The 18,529-nt window shown below is 38.1% G+C and overlaps 1 protein-coding gene across 5 annotated transcripts in view; it reads left to right on the top strand.

Annotated features, from left to right (window-relative positions):
* The window catches only part of MICU1 (mitochondrial calcium uptake 1), a 230,262-nt gene that overhangs the window by 167,761 nt on the left and 43,972 nt on the right, over positions 1–18,529 (top strand). The window lies entirely within an intron of this gene.

The following is an 18,529-nucleotide window of genomic DNA, read 5'->3' as shown; positions in this document are numbered from 1 at the left end:
CATAATGGGACATAGGTTTCCAGTCCCTTCTAAACCTGCTTTATAGAGGTCATCCAAAACGACTCACCTTCCCACTCAGGTTTTTCAGTAGTCACCACATCCATCTGCCAAAGGGCTCAATATATTGGCAGATCCTCAGAGCAGAGTAAAAGTTACATCATCTTGATAAATGAATACTGCTAGGCTATAATTAGTATATGTCAAACCCTAGTTACTAGATAGCTTCAAATATTTGAAATACCTGCCTCTCTCTGCCAATATTTGCTGGTAAATACGTGACCGAGCAATGTGCGATTTTCCCCATGATGTTACCATGGTGGCATAATTTTAGTATATTCCATTGGTTGGTCCTCATCGAAAATACCGATTAACTTCCTCTCTGCCTCCATATTGAAGACAGTGCAGTAATTTTGACCTCGTGTATATGTGGCAGTCTTGTCTAGTACGCAAAACCATGGACGGCATGTATCCTCCGTCAATGATTTGGGGCTTATTGTTGCCACCCAGCAACAGGACAGCCGGAGGCAAGGAGGTGGGTATTTGAATTGTAGTAAAGGGATAGAATTGAGAATGACCAACTAATATTAGTATCTTTGTCTCCTGTGTTACATCTCCTCAAGTTAAATACCCTTGAAAGTAGGGGATCTCTGCTATCTTTGGGAGCTACAGGAGATTGTAAGAGCAGCTTCTTTAATAGTTGCCACGGGCCCTATTACCTTGCATTGGCCATTCACATTGATGTATCAGGTGTTTCAAATTTAAAGGGACCCCAAGGAGGAAAGATAGTAAAAGTAATTTAAAGATTTCAGGGAGTATAATTTTAAACATAAACATTCTGCCAGCACCAGCAAGAGCAAGACCTGCTGGACAGAAATGAGGAGTCATCTGACTTTCTTTAAGTAAAGGCTTAGCGTTAAGCAGTAAGAAAGCCAAGCAACCATAGGCTTTGCACGTAGCTAAAGTGACAGAAAAATGTGTGCAAAGCAGGAAAGAACCTAATTAGGCACAGATCTCTTCATCACACCCACTCCCACAATCACTGTCAGTAACATCATCTCATTCAACCACTTTTGTCCATCTCCACCACCATTCTAGTCCAAACTACAGTCATCTTCTGCCTGGATTACTTCAGTTGCCTCTTTACTAGTCTTACTATAGCCACTCTCGCTTTCCTTATCCTTCTTAGAATAAAAACTTAAACCCATGCCTATAGGCTCTGTATAATTTGAGCTCTGCAGCTGCCTCCTCCAAATTCATCTCATACCGATCAGTCTTCCCCCTCAGGGCCTTTGCACTACTGTTGATTTGCTGGGACACTCTCATCCTCCTTTCCCTTCCCCTAGTTGCCTTAGAGCTCAGTTACACCTCACCCAATCAAAGAAGTCTTCCCTGCTTCACCATCTTCCAAACCCAAATTAGACCACATTTTTATATTAGATGTTTCCAAACCGCCCCATACTTTTTCTTCAGATCACTTAATTATATAGTCATCTGATTGTTGAATATCTGTTTCCAAACACTACTTAAATCCTTCTGAGAGAGAATATTAGGCTCATCATTATTTCCTTAGTGCCTGGCATAGTACCTGACTCAGGATACTCAGGAAATAGTACTGAATTAGTAAATATATCATCACATGTGGACAACAGCCTGATAAAGGCACACGCACATGCACATACCCTCCCTGTCTCTCTCAATGGCATCCTATGGGTTAGTGTATCAAGTCCCTTTGGGGATATCTATTCAACTTCCAATAGTTCCTTCTTCTCTAGGATTTGTTCCATAGTACTTCTCAAACTCAGGTGTGGGCTCCTGGAAACCACACTTGTACTTTGTGCCTCCCTCGTTTGCCCCCTGTCACCCAGTCCACCCCCACCCCCACCCTCACTCATTGGATCAGGAGTGGATGCCCAGCCGAGGTTGGACCAATCAGAATTTCTCCATAGGAAATTTGAAATTGGGACTAGGGACAGTTGGTCTTTTCTGGTGGTTAAACTATAACGTGTTCTCTGGAATGCCAGGGTAATGGCCTCTACCCACTGTGTAGACCCATGAAGCACTGAGAAGAAAGGCTAACAGAACCAGAGACCGAAACAGCTACACAGAAATGAGAGCTTCTAGTCCTGGCTTTCAGTCCTTTCCCGTCTGTGAGCTGCCTCGGTCTCCTAGGGTTCCTAAATTTCTTTTTTGCTAAAGCTAGCTTGCACTGGTTTCCATTATTTGCAGCAAAAGGAGGCCTTAATACAACTAGAGAAACTAAAAATCATGACCCCCAAACATGCCCAGACTTTATGGAAGAAGACTCTGGGGTCACTGAGCTCATAATAGAAAATGAATGAACTTCAGATGACTTTTAGGTGCCTTATAGGGTATCATGGTTAGTTTCGATTATTCTAATTAACTGCCATGTTAAAGAACCTTATGCTTAAGCAGGAAACATTCCTAATTAGCTCTTTTTAGAAACAAAGAGGCTGCCACATAATTGAGAAGTATCTCTATGTCTCTGAAGTTGCTTTAAGAAAACAAAGCAAAATGAAAAACTAACATTTAAGAAAGACAATCTTAATTAGCTTGGTGACTTTAAAAAAAAAAAACAAAAAAACCTTTAGCGCTGAGGATTTGACACATAACTTCACTTGATAGTTTCTCTTTAGTACTCTAAAATGGGTGATTGGCCAGCCAGGAACAGCTGAATGTGTTGTTAATAACCTAGAAAATAATAGAAATAGGGGCACCTGGGTGGCTCAGTCAGTTAAGTGAATGACTCTTGATTTCGGCTCAGGTCATGATCTCAGGGTCGTGAGATCGAGCCCCAAGTTGGGCTCCACACTTAGGGTCTGCTTGAGATTCTCTCCCTCTGCCCCTCCCCCACTCGTGCGTGCGCACTCTCTTCTGCACACGCGTGCTCTCTCTCTCAAATAAATACATAAATCTTTAAAAAAGAAAATAATAGAAAAAGAAGGCAAGTTCTCTTTCTGTTTCTCACCATTGTCATCATAAAAGAACTTAATGACTTTTATTTTTTAATTCTTTGGGGAAAAACAGGTTTTCTTTTTTTTTTTTTCTTTAATGAAAGGAGTATGATACTGATGTGTTCTTGCCTAGGAGATACTTTGCCTTACACCTGCCTATGATTGGACCCATCGTTTCTTCTGACTTTCTGTATCAAAGCTTCAGTGAGCTATCTATTTGTGAGCCTCAGTCGCCCCATCTTTCTTGCATTTGCTTTCCTATGCTTGTCACTCAATTTAACCTGAATTCTAACTCCTGTATATTATATTCCACTCTCTGGCTCTTCATTTTCTGTCCTAAAAAATTGGCAGTTTCCAACATCATTTTTAGTGTATTGAAAAATATTAACCAGCCCATAGAACCTAATGAGCATGAGCTCATTGCCTATACAATGACTTTCTGAATGGTCAGAAATAAAATGAGTGATAAGATTAAGCCATCCAAAAAGGGATCAGTCTTTCAAGTGAGATAAACTGAGATTTGAGGTCTGGAGAACAAAGAATAGAATGTGTTTCTAATTTTAGAGGTAATACCCTCAAACTATAGTTTTTTTAGCTGTTTTCTGAATAACGTAGAAAATTGAGAATATGCAACTTAATATTTAGCTCAGTTCATATGGGTAAAAATGGATATAACCTTAACTATTTTATTGTTTTAGTATAATAGACCTGTGTTTCTCTCAGTTAAACTATTTAGCATGTGTAGAACATAGGGTCCTCATGATGGATTCCTTGAACACAGCCTTTTTTCTAACTCAGGCACAACTGATTTTTTCATAACTTGTGTCTGTGGACATTGTTCTTATAGAAAACATCAACTAATAACTATTTATGATGCTGTCTACTCCTGAGTATAATCTGGCAATGTAACTTATAATTACCTGTTTGGGTTTTTTCGTATTTATTAGGAATATGTACACAGATGTGATCTTAAAATCAGCCTCTAGTCATGGGCTTGTTAGATCATTTTTTTGTAAAAACAATATTATGCAATTTTTTCATGGCTGTAATCATGCCAGTAATACATATCCATGTAGAGTTGTTTTATTTTATTTTACTTTATTTTATTTTATTTTGGTGAGGGAGAGGTGGAGGGAGAGGGAGAATTCCAAGCAGACTCTACACCCAGGGCACAGCCCAATGCGGGGCTCGATCTCATGACCCTGAGACCGTGACCTTAGCTGAAATCAAGAGGCGGATGTTTAACCAAATGAGCCATCCAGGTACCCTTCCATGAAGAGTAATTTTTTTTTTTTTAAAGATTTTATTTATTTTTTTGACAGAGAGAGACACAGTCAGAGAGGGAACACAAGCAGGGGGAGTGGGAGAGGGAGAAGCAGGCTTCCCGCGGAGCAGGGAGCCCGATGCGGGACTCGATCCCAGGACCCCGGGATCACGACCTGAGCCGAAGGCAGACGCTTAACCGACTGAGCCACTCAGGCGCCCCCATGAAGAGTAATTTTAAACTCTACCAGACTGTATTGTAGTCTTGGCTTTGTCCCACTACTCTTCACATCTCCGGTTCCTCTTACATAAATGGAGACTGTAGCTATTTTACCTATCTCAAGGGTAATTATGAGATTTAAATAAGAGAATGAACAGGAAACATTTTGTACATTATTATCCCTGAGTCCATTTGTTTGTGTCCCATATGTAGTAACTACAGGACTTGTAATTTAGTCTTACAGCTCCTGTTTCCATAAATTTTTGCGTAAGTCCAGTTTTTATGGAAAATAAAGTTTATAATTTAACTTTCCATGCTCTAAACATAGTTCCACTCCTGCCTCTTTTCCTCCTCATAAACATATAAAATGTGAATGTGAAGAGTAGAAAGGAGAGTTAAAAGAGTTACTGGGCTGCGCTGTTTTTCTTTCCTTTCTCAATTTCTTTTCTGTATTGTCTTTATAGAGAACAAAGTTTCTCTCTAAACAGAGCTGAAGTTAACAGAAGCAAGTGTGACCCCCAAATTATTATTTGTAGCTGACATTTATTGTTATTAATAATACTGTTATGAGGGGCGCCTGGGTGGCTCAATCGTTAAGCGTCTGCCTTCGGCTCAGGTCATGATCCCAGGGTCCTGGGATCGAGCCCCGCATCGGGCTCCCTGCTTGGCGGGAAGCCTGCTCCTCCCTCTCCCACTCCCCCTGCTTGTGTTCCCTCTCTCACTGTGTCTCTCTCTGTCAAATAAATAAAATCTTTAAAAATAATAATAATAATAATACTGTTATGAATAGCTGACATTTATTCTGCTCTTAGTATGTGCTGAGTAGGTGTGGTACTGCCATTTTTCATGGAATCTAAAACATGAGCAGTGGAAAAAAGAAAAAAACAGTGGGAAGATGGACCATTATTTTATGTGCCACTAAGAAAGAAAAAAAAATGCTGTCAAGTAAACCATGACAAAAATGCTCTCTTTATACCAAAAATACTTGGTTAATATCTATTAAAATGCTCCTGTAAGTTAAGATATATTATATGCCATTCTTGTACACACATAAGAGGGAATTATGAGCAAAATAAATTGGTCTAAAACTTCATCATATTCAGGCCCAACTCTTCTAAATTTTTATTTGACTCAAAATCTGTGTTTTTCCACACAGTACTGTCCTTTGAGCCATCAAGAGCATTAATAATGCAGCATTTCTTAAAGGAACACTCCACTGCTACCTGGGATTTTCTTCTGATTTTTCAACATCTACCCTGGCTTGAATCTTATACAAACTGATGATATGGTAATTTTCTAATATAAGTGACAGAATTATTGATGAGTTTTTGTGGTTTTCACTGGAACGAATAAATGTACCTCCCATTCTCACCCAATTTATCATTCCAGCATAATTTCAAACTCTGAGTAAAAAGTGTTTTGGCTTATGGAGTCTGGCATCACCTCTCTTGTCTGCATCCTCCTGTGTGCTTAATTTACCTATTTTTATTGTTTCTTGTAGTTTGTTAGATGCGGACTAAGTATTATTGAGAGTTTTATACAGTTGACCATTGAACGTGGGGGTTAGGGACAGTGACCCCTCCCCCCACACAGTCAAAAATCTGCATATAACTTTTGATTCCCCAAAATCTTAACTACTAACAACCTGCTGTTGACCAGAAGCCTTACCAGTAACAAAAACAGTCAATTAACATGTATTTTGTATGTTGTATATATTATGACTTACAGCAAAGTCAGCTAGAGAAAAAATTGTTATTAAGAAAATCATAAGGAAGAGGCGTGCCGGGCTGACTCAGTTCATAGAGCGTGCGATTCTAGATCTCAGGGTCATGAGTTCAAGCCCCTGTTGGGCATGGAACCTGCTTAGAAAAAGAAAAAGAAAAATCATAAGGAAGAGAAAATACATTTACAGCCTTGTACTGTATTTATTGGAAAATTCTGGGTATAAGTGGACCTATGCCATTCAAACCCATATTGTTCAAGGGTCAACTGTATATAACTGCACTCAGGTAAAGGAGCAAATGGAGCTTCATCGCAGAGCCCGCCATCTAATCATATCCTTGAAACTTAGGGGCAACTGTAGGATTTTTTTTCCCTAAATTACCCTAAATAGAATAATTACCAATTCTAAAGAAGTGGCACAGTCTCTCCTTAGGTATTCAAGAGTGTAGGCTGGAAAGCATGTCTTATGCTCCTACTAGATAATAAAATGAAATTAGTAGGTGATCTTATAAATGAGCACATGCTGTGTGCTCACAGCTCTGGGTGTGACACAGTAAAATATACAAGGCATACACTCCGTCAAAAAGTGTATAATGTTGGGGCGCCTGGGTGGCTCAGTCATTAAGCGTCTGCCTTCGGCTCAGGTCATGATCCTAGGGTCCTGGGATCAAGCCCCGCATCGGGCTCCCTGCTCGGCAGGAAGCCTGCTTCTCCCTCTCCCACTCCCCCTGCTGTGTTCCCTCTCTCGCTGTGTCTCTCTCTGTTAAATAAATAAATAAAATATTTTTTTTTAAAAAGTGTACAATGTTATGAGAGAGATATAGGCACTTTAAAAAATAAAGGATAATATAATGCAAAGCATACTCTTCTTTGAGATCTAGACCTTACCTACTGTAGGAGCTTAGAAGACTCAAGAAAGTTGAGTATATTTTGGAATAGCCAGCAGAGCCATGAAGAGACATTAAGTTCAATGGAGGACAGGGTTTGTGTTGCTAGATACGAAGGGGGACAACATCCCAGGCAGGGAAAATAACATAAAAACCCAAATGCTGGGCGCCTGGGTGGCTCAGTCGGTTGAGCGACTGCCTTCGGCTCAGGTCATGATCCCAGAGTCCTGGGATCGAGTCCCACATCGGGCTCCCTGCTCTGCGGGGAGCCTGCTTCTCCCTCTCCCACTCCCCCTGCTTGTGTTCCCTCTCTCGCTGTGTCTCTCTCTGTCAAATAAATAAATAAATAAATAAATAAATAAATAAATAAATAAAACAAACCCAAATGCTGAGCATAAAATAAGTCTTTTTCTGGGGCCAGGAGGGAGTCCAAGTCCTTTCACAGCTGATGAAAGTTTTCTTTGGAAAAAGAAGGTCTGAAATTGATTAGACTCCCCTTGCATAGAAAGGCTTTTGTGTTTATATTGTATTGCTATGAAAAAGCATTAGGCACATGATCATCACAGCTTGGGGGACATGTTGCATATTTTAGTGAGTTGATGGCTAATTTACATCATGCTGGGCCCACTAAATATTAATATCCTCCTTGCCTCTGTTATGCAAGTTTTGATATTCTGATCATTTGCCAGTGATTACTGCCTACTGACTTAGAAGGTTTTCTCCCATTATAATAATGGGCTAAATTACCCATATTCTCCTATGAAAATGGTAACATGAAGAAATTAGTGCCTCTCTCCCCAAGATTGCTATTAAGAAGTATTTGATTTGGTTTTATAGTTTTTCTTTTTTTTTTCTTTTTGGATCATGTAATTTTTGTATCTTTATTCTATTGATATGATATCTTACATTAATTGATTTTCAGGTGTTAAACTACCCTTTCATTTATGGGATAAATTCCACTTGGTCATAGTGTATAATCCTTTTTATATGTTGCTAGATTTGGTTTGCTGGTATTTTACTGAGACTTCTTTTTCTTTATTCAGTCACTCACTATGATGAGGAAGTGATCAACTGTGCATACACCAAGGCCAAAGCAAATTGTTTATCTTAACTGTCATCATTATTTTTTAACAGCTTTTCACACTGGCTGCTGCCTTCCATAGTTTGCCACACCTTTAGGTAAAGTCAACACATCAAGCCTTGTAGAGTGGTCATTAAGTGTTAACTAATGAACAAGCTAAATCTCCAACTCTCTTAGGAATGCTGACATGCTGTCAGCAATGCTGGGACAAAAAAGGTATGGAAAAATGTACTTTTCACCTTGACAGTAGATCCCAGAGAGCTATCTACAGAAGTGATGAAGTCAGAGGAAAATATTGACATGCAGTGAAAGAAAACAGCACTTTGCTTTCCTACTACAGTTAGTCCTTGGTTCTTACCTCCTAAAATTGGAGCGTTTATATTTTTTTCCAATAGTCAGACTGTCTCCAAAACTCTTATGATCTCATATGAAAAGAAGAATGTCCTTGAACTCTGAATAATGCTGAGCCTAAACTCTCAAAGGAATATATTAACACAAGACAGATCTCTTTTTTCTGTTGCTGTGATTTAGAATAAAATGGTTATTTGAAAGCAGAAATTGGTTATGATAAGACCTGCTTGCTGAAAGAGTTATCTTAAAGGAAAAAATAACTTGAGACCAATCCTATATAACAATTCCATGTGGAAACATTAGTTTCATAGATTGATTGGAATATTAAATAGCAGTTAATTTTGCCAGAGTCTCTTGTTCGTATTGATCAAAGTCTTAGAGGAAAATAACCACACAAATTTTGTGTAATTCAAAATGCCATGTGAGTTAATGTATGGGAAGCACTTAGAACAGGATCTGACACATAGTAAGTGCTATATAAATGTTTGCTATTGTGAATGATAGAGTATGGATTATTCTTTAACTACCTAAGAAATTTTTTCAAGTAAATGTACTAGCCTTTTTATGCCTTCTTTTCTTTGGAGTTGAACTATGATTTTTTTCCTGCTTTCTCCTTTGTTCAATATTCGGTTGTATACCTTTAAATAAAACAAAACAAAGGAAGTTAACTGGACTGAATTTACTTGAGATTATTAGGCTTAAACTTAACCCCATGTTAGTCTAAACTCCCAAACATTCAGACTAGTTTCAAAGTCAGCAGACTGGAGGACTTTTTAAAACGAACTTAGCTGATAATCTCCTTTTTTGTTCTGAGTATTTAATCACTTTGGTTGGTATTGAGAGATATGTTTTAATATTTTGCTATGTTTTCTCGTCTTTTTTTTTTTTTAAGATTTATTTATGTATTTTAGAGAGAGAGAGAGCATGAGCGGGAAGGACAGAGGGAGAATCTCAAACAGATTCCACGCTGAGCACAGAGCCCAACATGGGGCTCAATCTCATCACCCTGAGATCACGATCTGAGCTGAAACCAAGAGTCAGACGCTCAACCGACTGTGCCATCAGGCACCCCTGTTTTCTTTTTTTTTAAATGAAGAAACCATAGTCAATACTTAGCCTCTTATCTCACAAGGAAAGAGTTGCTAGATATAAACCAGCAAAACAATTCATAAAGAAAAAGATCCATGCATTTCACTGCAATAAAGATTTAAAACTTCTATGCATTAAAAAAATAATAAAAAATAGGGGCGCCTGGGTGGCTCAGTCGTTGGGCATCTGCCTTCGGCTCGGGTCGTGATCCCAGGGTCTTGGGATCGAGCCCCGCATCGGGCTCCCTGCTCTGCAGGAGGCCTGCTTCTCCCTCTCCCACTCCCCCTGCTTGTGTTCCCTCTCTCACTGTCTCTCTCTGTCAAATAAATAAATAAAATCTTTAAAAAAAAAAAAAATAATAATAAATAAAACTTCTATGCATAAAACAAACTTAGACAAAACTATATTAATAAAGGGCAAATACTTTTAATCTTATAAATTAATGAGACAAATATGAGACAAAAATTTTTCTACCAAAAAAATAGGCAAAGAACATACACAAAAAATTCAAAGGAGGAAATAGAAATGGCCAATCCACGTGTTAGAAAAATGGTCAGCCTCACTAGTAATCAGAGAAATATTCATTAAAATAAGTTACCGTTTGGGATGCCTGGGTTCGGCTCAGGTCATGATCTTACGGTCCTGGGATGGAGCCCTGCTTTGGGCTCCTGGCTTAGCGGGAAGTCTACTTCTCCCTCTACCCTTTCCCCCAACTCATTCTGTCTCTCTCTCTATCTCAAATAAATAAAATCTTTAAAAAAAAGTTACATAGGGCGCCTGAGTGGCTCAGTTGGTTAAGCGACTGCCTTCGGCTCAGGTCATGATCCTGGAGTCCCTGGATCGAGTCCCGCATCCGGCTCCCTGCTCGGCGGGGAGCCTGCTTCTCCCTCTGACCCTCTTCCCTCTCGTGCTCTCTGTCTCTCATTCTCTCTCTCTCTCAAATAAATAAATAAAATCTTTAAAAAAAAAAAGTTACATAGCTATAGCTATAATTTTTTTTTATTATTATCATACTTGATACTGTCAAGTGTACTGAGAAATAGGTATTTTCATATACTACTGGGACTGTAAATTGAAATATCTTGCTGGAAATTAATTTGATAATATGAATCAAGAGCATTAAAGAGTTTATACCTACCACTTTTCAACACACTAGATTGGCAAAAAATAAAAAGTCTGACAATACCAGGTGCTGAAGATGATAAGCAATGGGAGCTCTTATATATAGCTGATAAAAGTATTGGAGATTCTTTTGATATTTTATAATAATAAATATATGATAAATAATAATATATAAAATATATTTTGCAATATCATATGTAATGCATAGAGACCAAAAACCATATGACCAAAATAATATAAAACATAATAATATATAAAATAAATATTTTTAAAGTAAATATAATAATAATTGGATATTCATAAGCCAGCAGTTCCATTTCTAGATCTATACCCTAGACTAGAGATTCTTGTTCATGTTTCACAGACATTGATAGAAGAATATTCATAATAGCATTGTTCATAACAGCAAAAAAACTGATAATAATTCAGATATTCATTTGTAGGAAAACAGATAGTAATACTTTCAAACAACAGAAATCTGTAACAGTAAAACTGAAAGAAGTACATGTAAATGTATCAACATTGATGAGTCTGAGAAACATAACACTGAAAAAATATAGCACTGAAAAAAACAAATTATGAAAGAATACACTCACTAAGATACCATTTTGTGAAGTACAAAAGCAAGCAGAAATAATATATTGTTTAGGGATACAAACGTATTTTAAACTAAAAAAAAGAACAATAGAAAAAGAAATCCAGATGGTAGTTACCTCTTACAGGAGGGAGGGAGATGAGCTTCCACCATTGTGCTAATTCTTCCTCTCTCAGGTTAAGTGGGAGATTCATGGTGTTTTTTATTATTATTATTATTATTTCATAACTTGTCTATTATGTATATTATTGTATATATCAAATATTTCATAATAAATTTTAGAGAGCTTGTAGAGTGTTATTTCATAATTCCATTTTTAGAGATCAAAAACAATGATGAAAAAATAAGTGCAGAAAAAGTTTATCCCAATGGTGGTATTTATTGTGACCCCAAACTGAAAAAACCTAGACATCCAACACCATTTTTTTATATCTTGCCTTGTTCAAAAAAGGATTTATTTTAAAGATTTTATTTTTTTAAGTAATCTCTACACTCAACTAGGGCTCAAACTCACAACTCTGAGATTAAGAGTCACATGCTCTACCGCGTTATCCAGCCAGGTTCCCCAAGAAAGGACTTTAAAAAGGCCTTAAAAAATATATTAAGTGAGATAAAAGTTAATTAAAACTTGCTGAGAAGTGAAAGTTAAAGCAAGAAGGTAAGAGAAAGCCAGGAGTAAGGTTATTATGAACAATATAAATTATAAAGTCTCCTGTTCTTATTAGAGGTAGGCCACAAATTTGACTCCAAGCTTCCAGTAACCAGGATAAAAAGGGAAAGATGATTTATAGTGCACTTAAGATAAGAGCAAATCAACTGTTCTGATTGAGACCAGAGAGAAATTTCTCCCCAGATTAACTGTGCAGGCAAGTTACTTACATTCTCTCTGCCTATGTTTCCTCCGCAATAAAATAGAATAATAACAGTACCTGTTATAGGGTGTTGTGAGGATTACATAAGCTAAGTTCCCAGGACAGCACCTACCAGGTAGTAATCACTCAAATCGGTTACTGATTAGCCATAATGAATGACATTCTCAAGGGTGGCTCAGTTGGTTAAGCGTCTGCCTTCAGCTCAGGTCATGATCTCAGGGTCGTGGGCTCCCTGCTCAGTGGAGAGTCTGCTTCTTCCTCTTCCTCTGCTCCTTCCCCCTGCAAGTGCGTTGCTCTCGCGCTCTCTCTCTCTCTTAAATAAATAAATAAATAAATAAATATCTTTTTTAAAAAAAAGTGTTCTTACAGAAAACACTCATGGAAGTAGATACCGTTATGGGAGAAATTGAAAGGTCACCCTTGTCTCAGGTAGGAAGTTCTCTCAACAGTAGGACGGTGTTGTAAATTAGTTGTCTGGTATTCTGTCTGTGCTCACTCAATACATATTTATCAGGCACATTTGTTATGCACGTTTTCTGTCTGGTAATAGATGACCAGGATATAGGATTTGTTAAGTGATGTTCTGCTTCAGCCAACTGTTAAGTAGTCTAATCTTGAAATCATTCTAATGTGTTGAATAATAAATAAAATTTGTTGCATTTACGTTTTTTGCTTTCCAAATGTGAAAGTAATATTCTGCAATCAAAGACTGACCGAAAGCAATTATGAAAAGAACAGCGAGAAATAGTAATTGAACTTAGTTAACACCTGCTAAGAGCAGAATAATCAGTTGAAGATTTTAGCTTCCTGGGAAGTGATATCATGGTGATAAAAGTATTAATTGCTACATTTATTGAGTGTTAACTATGCACCAAACTCTGTGCTTATTTCTTTACATATAATACCTCACTTAATCCTTACAACACTTTTAGCTTGTGAGTATTATCTCCATTTTTTTGGTGGGAAGATTTTGAAGCCTTAGAGGGAATAAGCCACTTAGCTAAAGTCAACAGCAGCAAATGTGGGTTCAACCCAGGCCTTGCTGGTTCTAAAGCCCTTGTTCTTGGTCACTTTAATATATTACCTTTCATAGAATGAAACCAAAACTTACCATACCTTGAAACCCCTTGTTCCAGATCTAAAATGTTTTTTCCCTGACACCCTCAGTCAAGTATACCCTGGTTTTTACTATCCTGTAATAAGTTTATGCATCAGTCTTGTTATCTTCCTGGTTTTGACTATCAGACTGAAAAGTTAACCTTCTTCTGGTCTAACTACGTGATTGATACTCATGCCATTTAATCACTTCATTTGATCACCACCCTGGACTTAAAAATAATTTTAAAATGGAAAGTTTCCTTGGTTTTGAAGTAGAAAAGGTCAGCAGTTTAGTTTGGTGTGATATTAGTGTTGACAGTGAAGATGCATCTTATATTTAATGATCAAGAAAATTCAGGCTCCAGGCAGTTTGACCTGAGTCTCTCTGATGTCCCCTGCCAACTATAGAAACAGATTTCTCATTCAAACTATGAAGTGTGTATGTCATGCTCACTGAGTGGGTTAGAGAACATGGCCTATCATTGTTTTTCCTTTTTGTCAGCATAACAGACAGTTGTCCTGAGACTCCTGCAGTGGTATGGTGAAGATCTCAAAAGACAAATACTTGGGGCACCTATCTGGCTCAGTCAGTAGAGCGTGTGACTGTTGTTTTCAGGGTCATGAGTTCAAGCCCCACGTCGGGCATAGAGATTACTTAAAAAAAAAAAAAAGACTCAAAAGACAAACACTGTCATGTTGAAAACAGATGTATTCAGGTCAGTGGCTTAAGATTATATTAATTGCATTGTGCAGTTCAGAAACTAGAATAAGCCTATCAAGAAAATGATCATTCTGAAATACTTGTATAAGGGCAGGATTTACTGTAGGAGGTAGACAAAATTTCCTGAAAGATAACTGTATGAAAGAAAATAAGGTTGAAGTTTACATTTGTTGAAATATATTAACGTTGAATGTCTTTAATAAATTAAGATCCACTTGCAGATACTGATTTCCTTTTCTTTTTATGATTTTTTAAATCTTTTTTTGGCCTTTGTTCATAATACATATTTTCTTCTCTTTCTGGCTTCCCATATTCCTTAAATCATTTCATCTAGATCTATAGACCATCTGTCCTTCCAAAAGGCTATTCCTTCTCTCCACAAGGGGCAAGGGTGGAAATAAGAGGCATAATATGGAAAGAAAGCCAGGAAAAATCTTGCGGACAGTTTTCTGGCTCCTCTTCTCTGGCCCCTCTTTGCAACCCCCTAGGGAGTGACAGGGAGCTGACAGCTTGTATCCGTGAAAGTGGCAGTGGCTACGGAAGAGAAAATGTGAGGCTGTTCAGCTCTCTTCCTAGACGGAAAAGCAATACAAATGGTGGATGGTGTGCTGGAATGCACACGTTCTTTGCCACAGGACCAAGTAGATTGGAATTTCTTATTGCAGTGGAACATAAGAGGCTCCGACAATGTTTGACTAAGTAAAATGCAAGCTAGTCATTTGAATTGCTTCCAGATACACAGTTGGAAGCTCTCTGCGTTGTGATAATTTTGTAATAACCTGTCTTCCAAAAGACAGTCTCATGATCTGGGGGATTACATGCACACCGTGCTCCAGGAGCTGCACCCACAGGATTTTACAGGCTTAAGATACACAATTCATCCTGAGAGCCACATGGTGTCTAGCGATAGCCTGGGAAAATGTAGCCCCGATGAGGGTCCTTGAGGAATTGCCCTTGGAGCTCCCTAGCCTCAGCATAGGAGGTCTTCAGCTAATAAATGTTGAATGAATGGCACATTAGTTCAAGCCAGTTTCCATTAGCAGTTTTGTATGTAAAGAGAAACCACTCTCTCCCACCTCCTCCAGCATCATCAGTCTTGTTATTTTCTTGGTTTTGACTATCAGACTGAAAAGTTAACCTCAGAAATAAGGCAGTCTTGCCTCAGAGGAGCCTAAAAACCTAAAAGGAGAGGTGCTGTCCGAAACCAAATTACAGAGGAGGTAGTAACTTTGAAGTGGGCCATACTTGATGGAGCTGAATTTTCTAGTTTTTAGGACCTTTCAGGTTCCAGCTACACAAAAATAATGACAATAATAGAACCCATTGCCCAAAGTCAAGTCTGAGTTCTCAAAAGAACATTAATAAAAATACTAATTTGAGCATTAGAATTGTTACTCGGAAATTTCTCCTGGAAATGGTCTTTATTGTCTTTGAAAATCACAGAGGTGAAGCTTTATGCCCCTTCGGGGAGAGCAGATGAATACAGGCTTTTCATAAGCCCTGGAGCAAGCTGCTGCTGCCAACTTTATAAACAAGAAGCTTTTCACCCTTGAGTCTGTCATGTAGGATAAAGCCTCAAACTCATCTAGTTCAGATATATGGAATTGCTCCAGAGTTGTCAGTTCTCCCAGATAAAGGTAAAATGAGCACCCTAAATTGTTAAAGCCTGCCTTGGGGAGCAGGGACCACAGCTTTGTTTTCTCTTGCCTCTCAAAGCCACTTGGTGACCTGGGCATCTCCAACTTCTGCCTGGGTACCACCTTTCACTGAAGATCTGATGTAAACATTGCAGAAAGTATTCCCACTTGCAGAAATCTTATCAATCCTCCCTTTTGTTTCAAGATGGTAAATTGAACCATAAATCAAACTTAAATTGAATCCTGAAAACTTTTGATATCATCAAAAATTAATCAAAAAAATTAATCAGCTCTGTAGAAGTGATGAGGTAACAAAAATGAAGCATTGAGTAGTTGAGTTAATAAAAAAGAGGCCTTCACTTAATATTGATGTTGTTGATTTCTTTGGAAATAGTTTTGAAGTTTTGCTTCAAGGGCAGTTTCTCAGTAGTTTTAAATATGACTAAGCCCCATGGCTGTGTTAGTTTATCTAAAATAATGCAGTGCCATCCCACAGAATGAATATGTACCATTGCTTAGAAGGATGAAACTGTGATATTGAGATACAGTCTTTGGATTCAGACAGAGCTAAGTTTGAGCCCCAACTCTACCAAGTGGAACTTCCTGTTGCCTCGGTTTTCTCATCTGTAGAATGGAGCTGATAATATCTACTCCATAGTGTTGTTAAGTGATTAAATGAAGGGATGTATGGGCAAAGTTCCTGGCCCATAGTACATGCTCAGTAAATGGTTGCTGTTGCTAAAATGTAGTTCTTGTGTCCTGCTCACTGATACAGTCTCACTAGGGAGGGTATGAGTGTATATCAACTTACGCACACTGAGGAAATAAGAATTAAAAGAGCATTTCATTCTGGACTACATACTTCCTTATTTTGTGTCTCATGTTAAGTCTTATCTCCCTACTAGATGGTGAAGTTCCTGAGGACAGAAACTGAATCTTCTCCTTCTTCTGTACTCCACAATGACTAACACAGTGCTAGATAACCTAGTAGACATTCTGGAAATGTTTGTTGACATACCTTACTTAGCAATGTCATATGTCTTTCTATACCCCTCTTACGAGAACAGGATTATGCCCTGTCACATAAGAATCTTAAAATTTCCTGGTAATTGTTATTTTCCAATAGATCTGTGGGGATATTTTACCATCTTCAAATTGTTTTTGCTTTCTAATTGGTTTCTGGGCTCATCTTTAGCCATTTTGTTATTTATGCATTTGTAAGTTTCATTAACACTGCATTTGGCACTGAAATAACTTTCCTGTCTCCTTTTTTTTTAAGAGGGTGAGGAGGGGCAGAGGGAGAGTGAGAGAATTCCAAGCAGGCTCCACACCCAGCACAGATCCTGACTCAGGCCCGATCTCAAGACCCTGAGATCATGACCTGAGCTGAATCCAAGAGTCGGACGCTTAACTGACTGAGCCACCCAGGCACCCCTTCCTGTCTCCATTTTTAAATGAAAATCTTAGTTTTCTAATATTACTGAAATTAGCTAGAAATTCTTCATACTTAACCTTTTCATCTGCATATTTAAATGTATTTGATGATTTTTCAGTAGTTTTGTGGTAAATAAGCATGTCTAATTAAGGCATCCTGCACTAGGCATTTTTTTCAAGCTCTATTGATGTCTTAGTGTTTGATTAACATTCTGGGGGAAACCTGAAAATGCATTACTTTTCTTTTAAATCCTTAAAGGTGTGAGTGTATAACAATATTAAGTACAGATTGAGGAATTGATACGACTTTACAAATATACAGTTGATCAAATTTATAATTTGCTTTTTTTTTTCAGAGTGTTTTTTAATGGTAATTGGCCTGTTCAGATTTTCTACTTCTTGACTCAATTAGAGAGGAGGGTAATTAGTATTTTTCTTAAGAAAAAGTTCATAGCCTAAAATTATAAAGTGAATTCATCTTCAGGGTCTGTATTTTTTGTTGTATACGATTTTTTTTTATGATTTATCATTTCTAATTTTGTGTGTTAGGATTTTTTTTTTTTTTTTTTGATTAGGCAAACTGAAGTTTTATAGGCACATTTGGGCAGTTGGAAGATCACCTTTGGCCATACCTTCTAAGTCCCGATTTATCATGTTCCCATTCCCATTCATTTCCTTTTTTTTTTTAAGAGCCTGTGTGAACTTTTTTTTTATAGATTTTATTTATTTATTTGACAGAGAGATAGCGAGAGCAGGAACACAAGCAGGGGGAGTGGGAGAGGGAGAAGCAGGCCTCCCGCGGGCCGAAGGCAGAAGCTTAACGACTGAGCCACCAGACGCCTGTCCCATTCATTTCTAATAGCACATAATTGCAGGTTTTGTGAAAGTTTAGGAGTTTTGTGTCTATGACTTGCATAGACATCCGTCATTAACTTCTAGTTTCTGGCATATTCCCCACTGTCTGAGAGCACCTCCTTACCACTGTGAGGAGCTTCTGCACGGTCCTCCCTCACCTCTAGCACTCGGTGCTCATCTTCTTCTAATTAAGGCATACTGCACTAGTGATCCCCCTCCTTTGTCATTCCTTGTTGACTATAATAAGTACTGGTAGGGGGGCGATAATTAGGTTTTAAGTTATTTCTGAGTAGCAGGGACATGGATGATCCAGAGAGCACTTATTACCAATAATATTACTCATGAATTGGAATGGAGTTTTAACATTGTTTTTATCCCCATAGGGATGCTCCTGCTCTGTAAGGTCTGAGGTGTTATAGCAGCTCTGTTTTATCCATGAGGATATTGAGGCCCAGAGTAGTTGGGTGACTTTCCTAAAGTCATAAATAGTTACTGATAAAGCTGGAATAAGAACCCAGGTCTTCTGTTTCTGATTAATTTTTTCAAATCTTAGTGAGAATTACAGTTCAAATATACAGTCTCGGTGGCCATCAGCTGTTTTCTGCCATCC

The sequence above is a fragment of the Mirounga angustirostris genome, unplaced genomic scaffold, assembly GCF_029215605.1.
Source record: "Mirounga angustirostris isolate CCGP_5_RB_7025 unplaced genomic scaffold, mMirAng1.0.hap1 SCAF_6, whole genome shotgun sequence".
In the NCBI taxonomy this organism is placed as follows: Eukaryota; Metazoa; Chordata; class Mammalia; order Carnivora; family Phocidae; genus Mirounga; species Mirounga angustirostris.
Note: the sequence above shows the minus strand (reverse complement) of the source record. Positions and strands in the feature narration are given on the sequence as shown.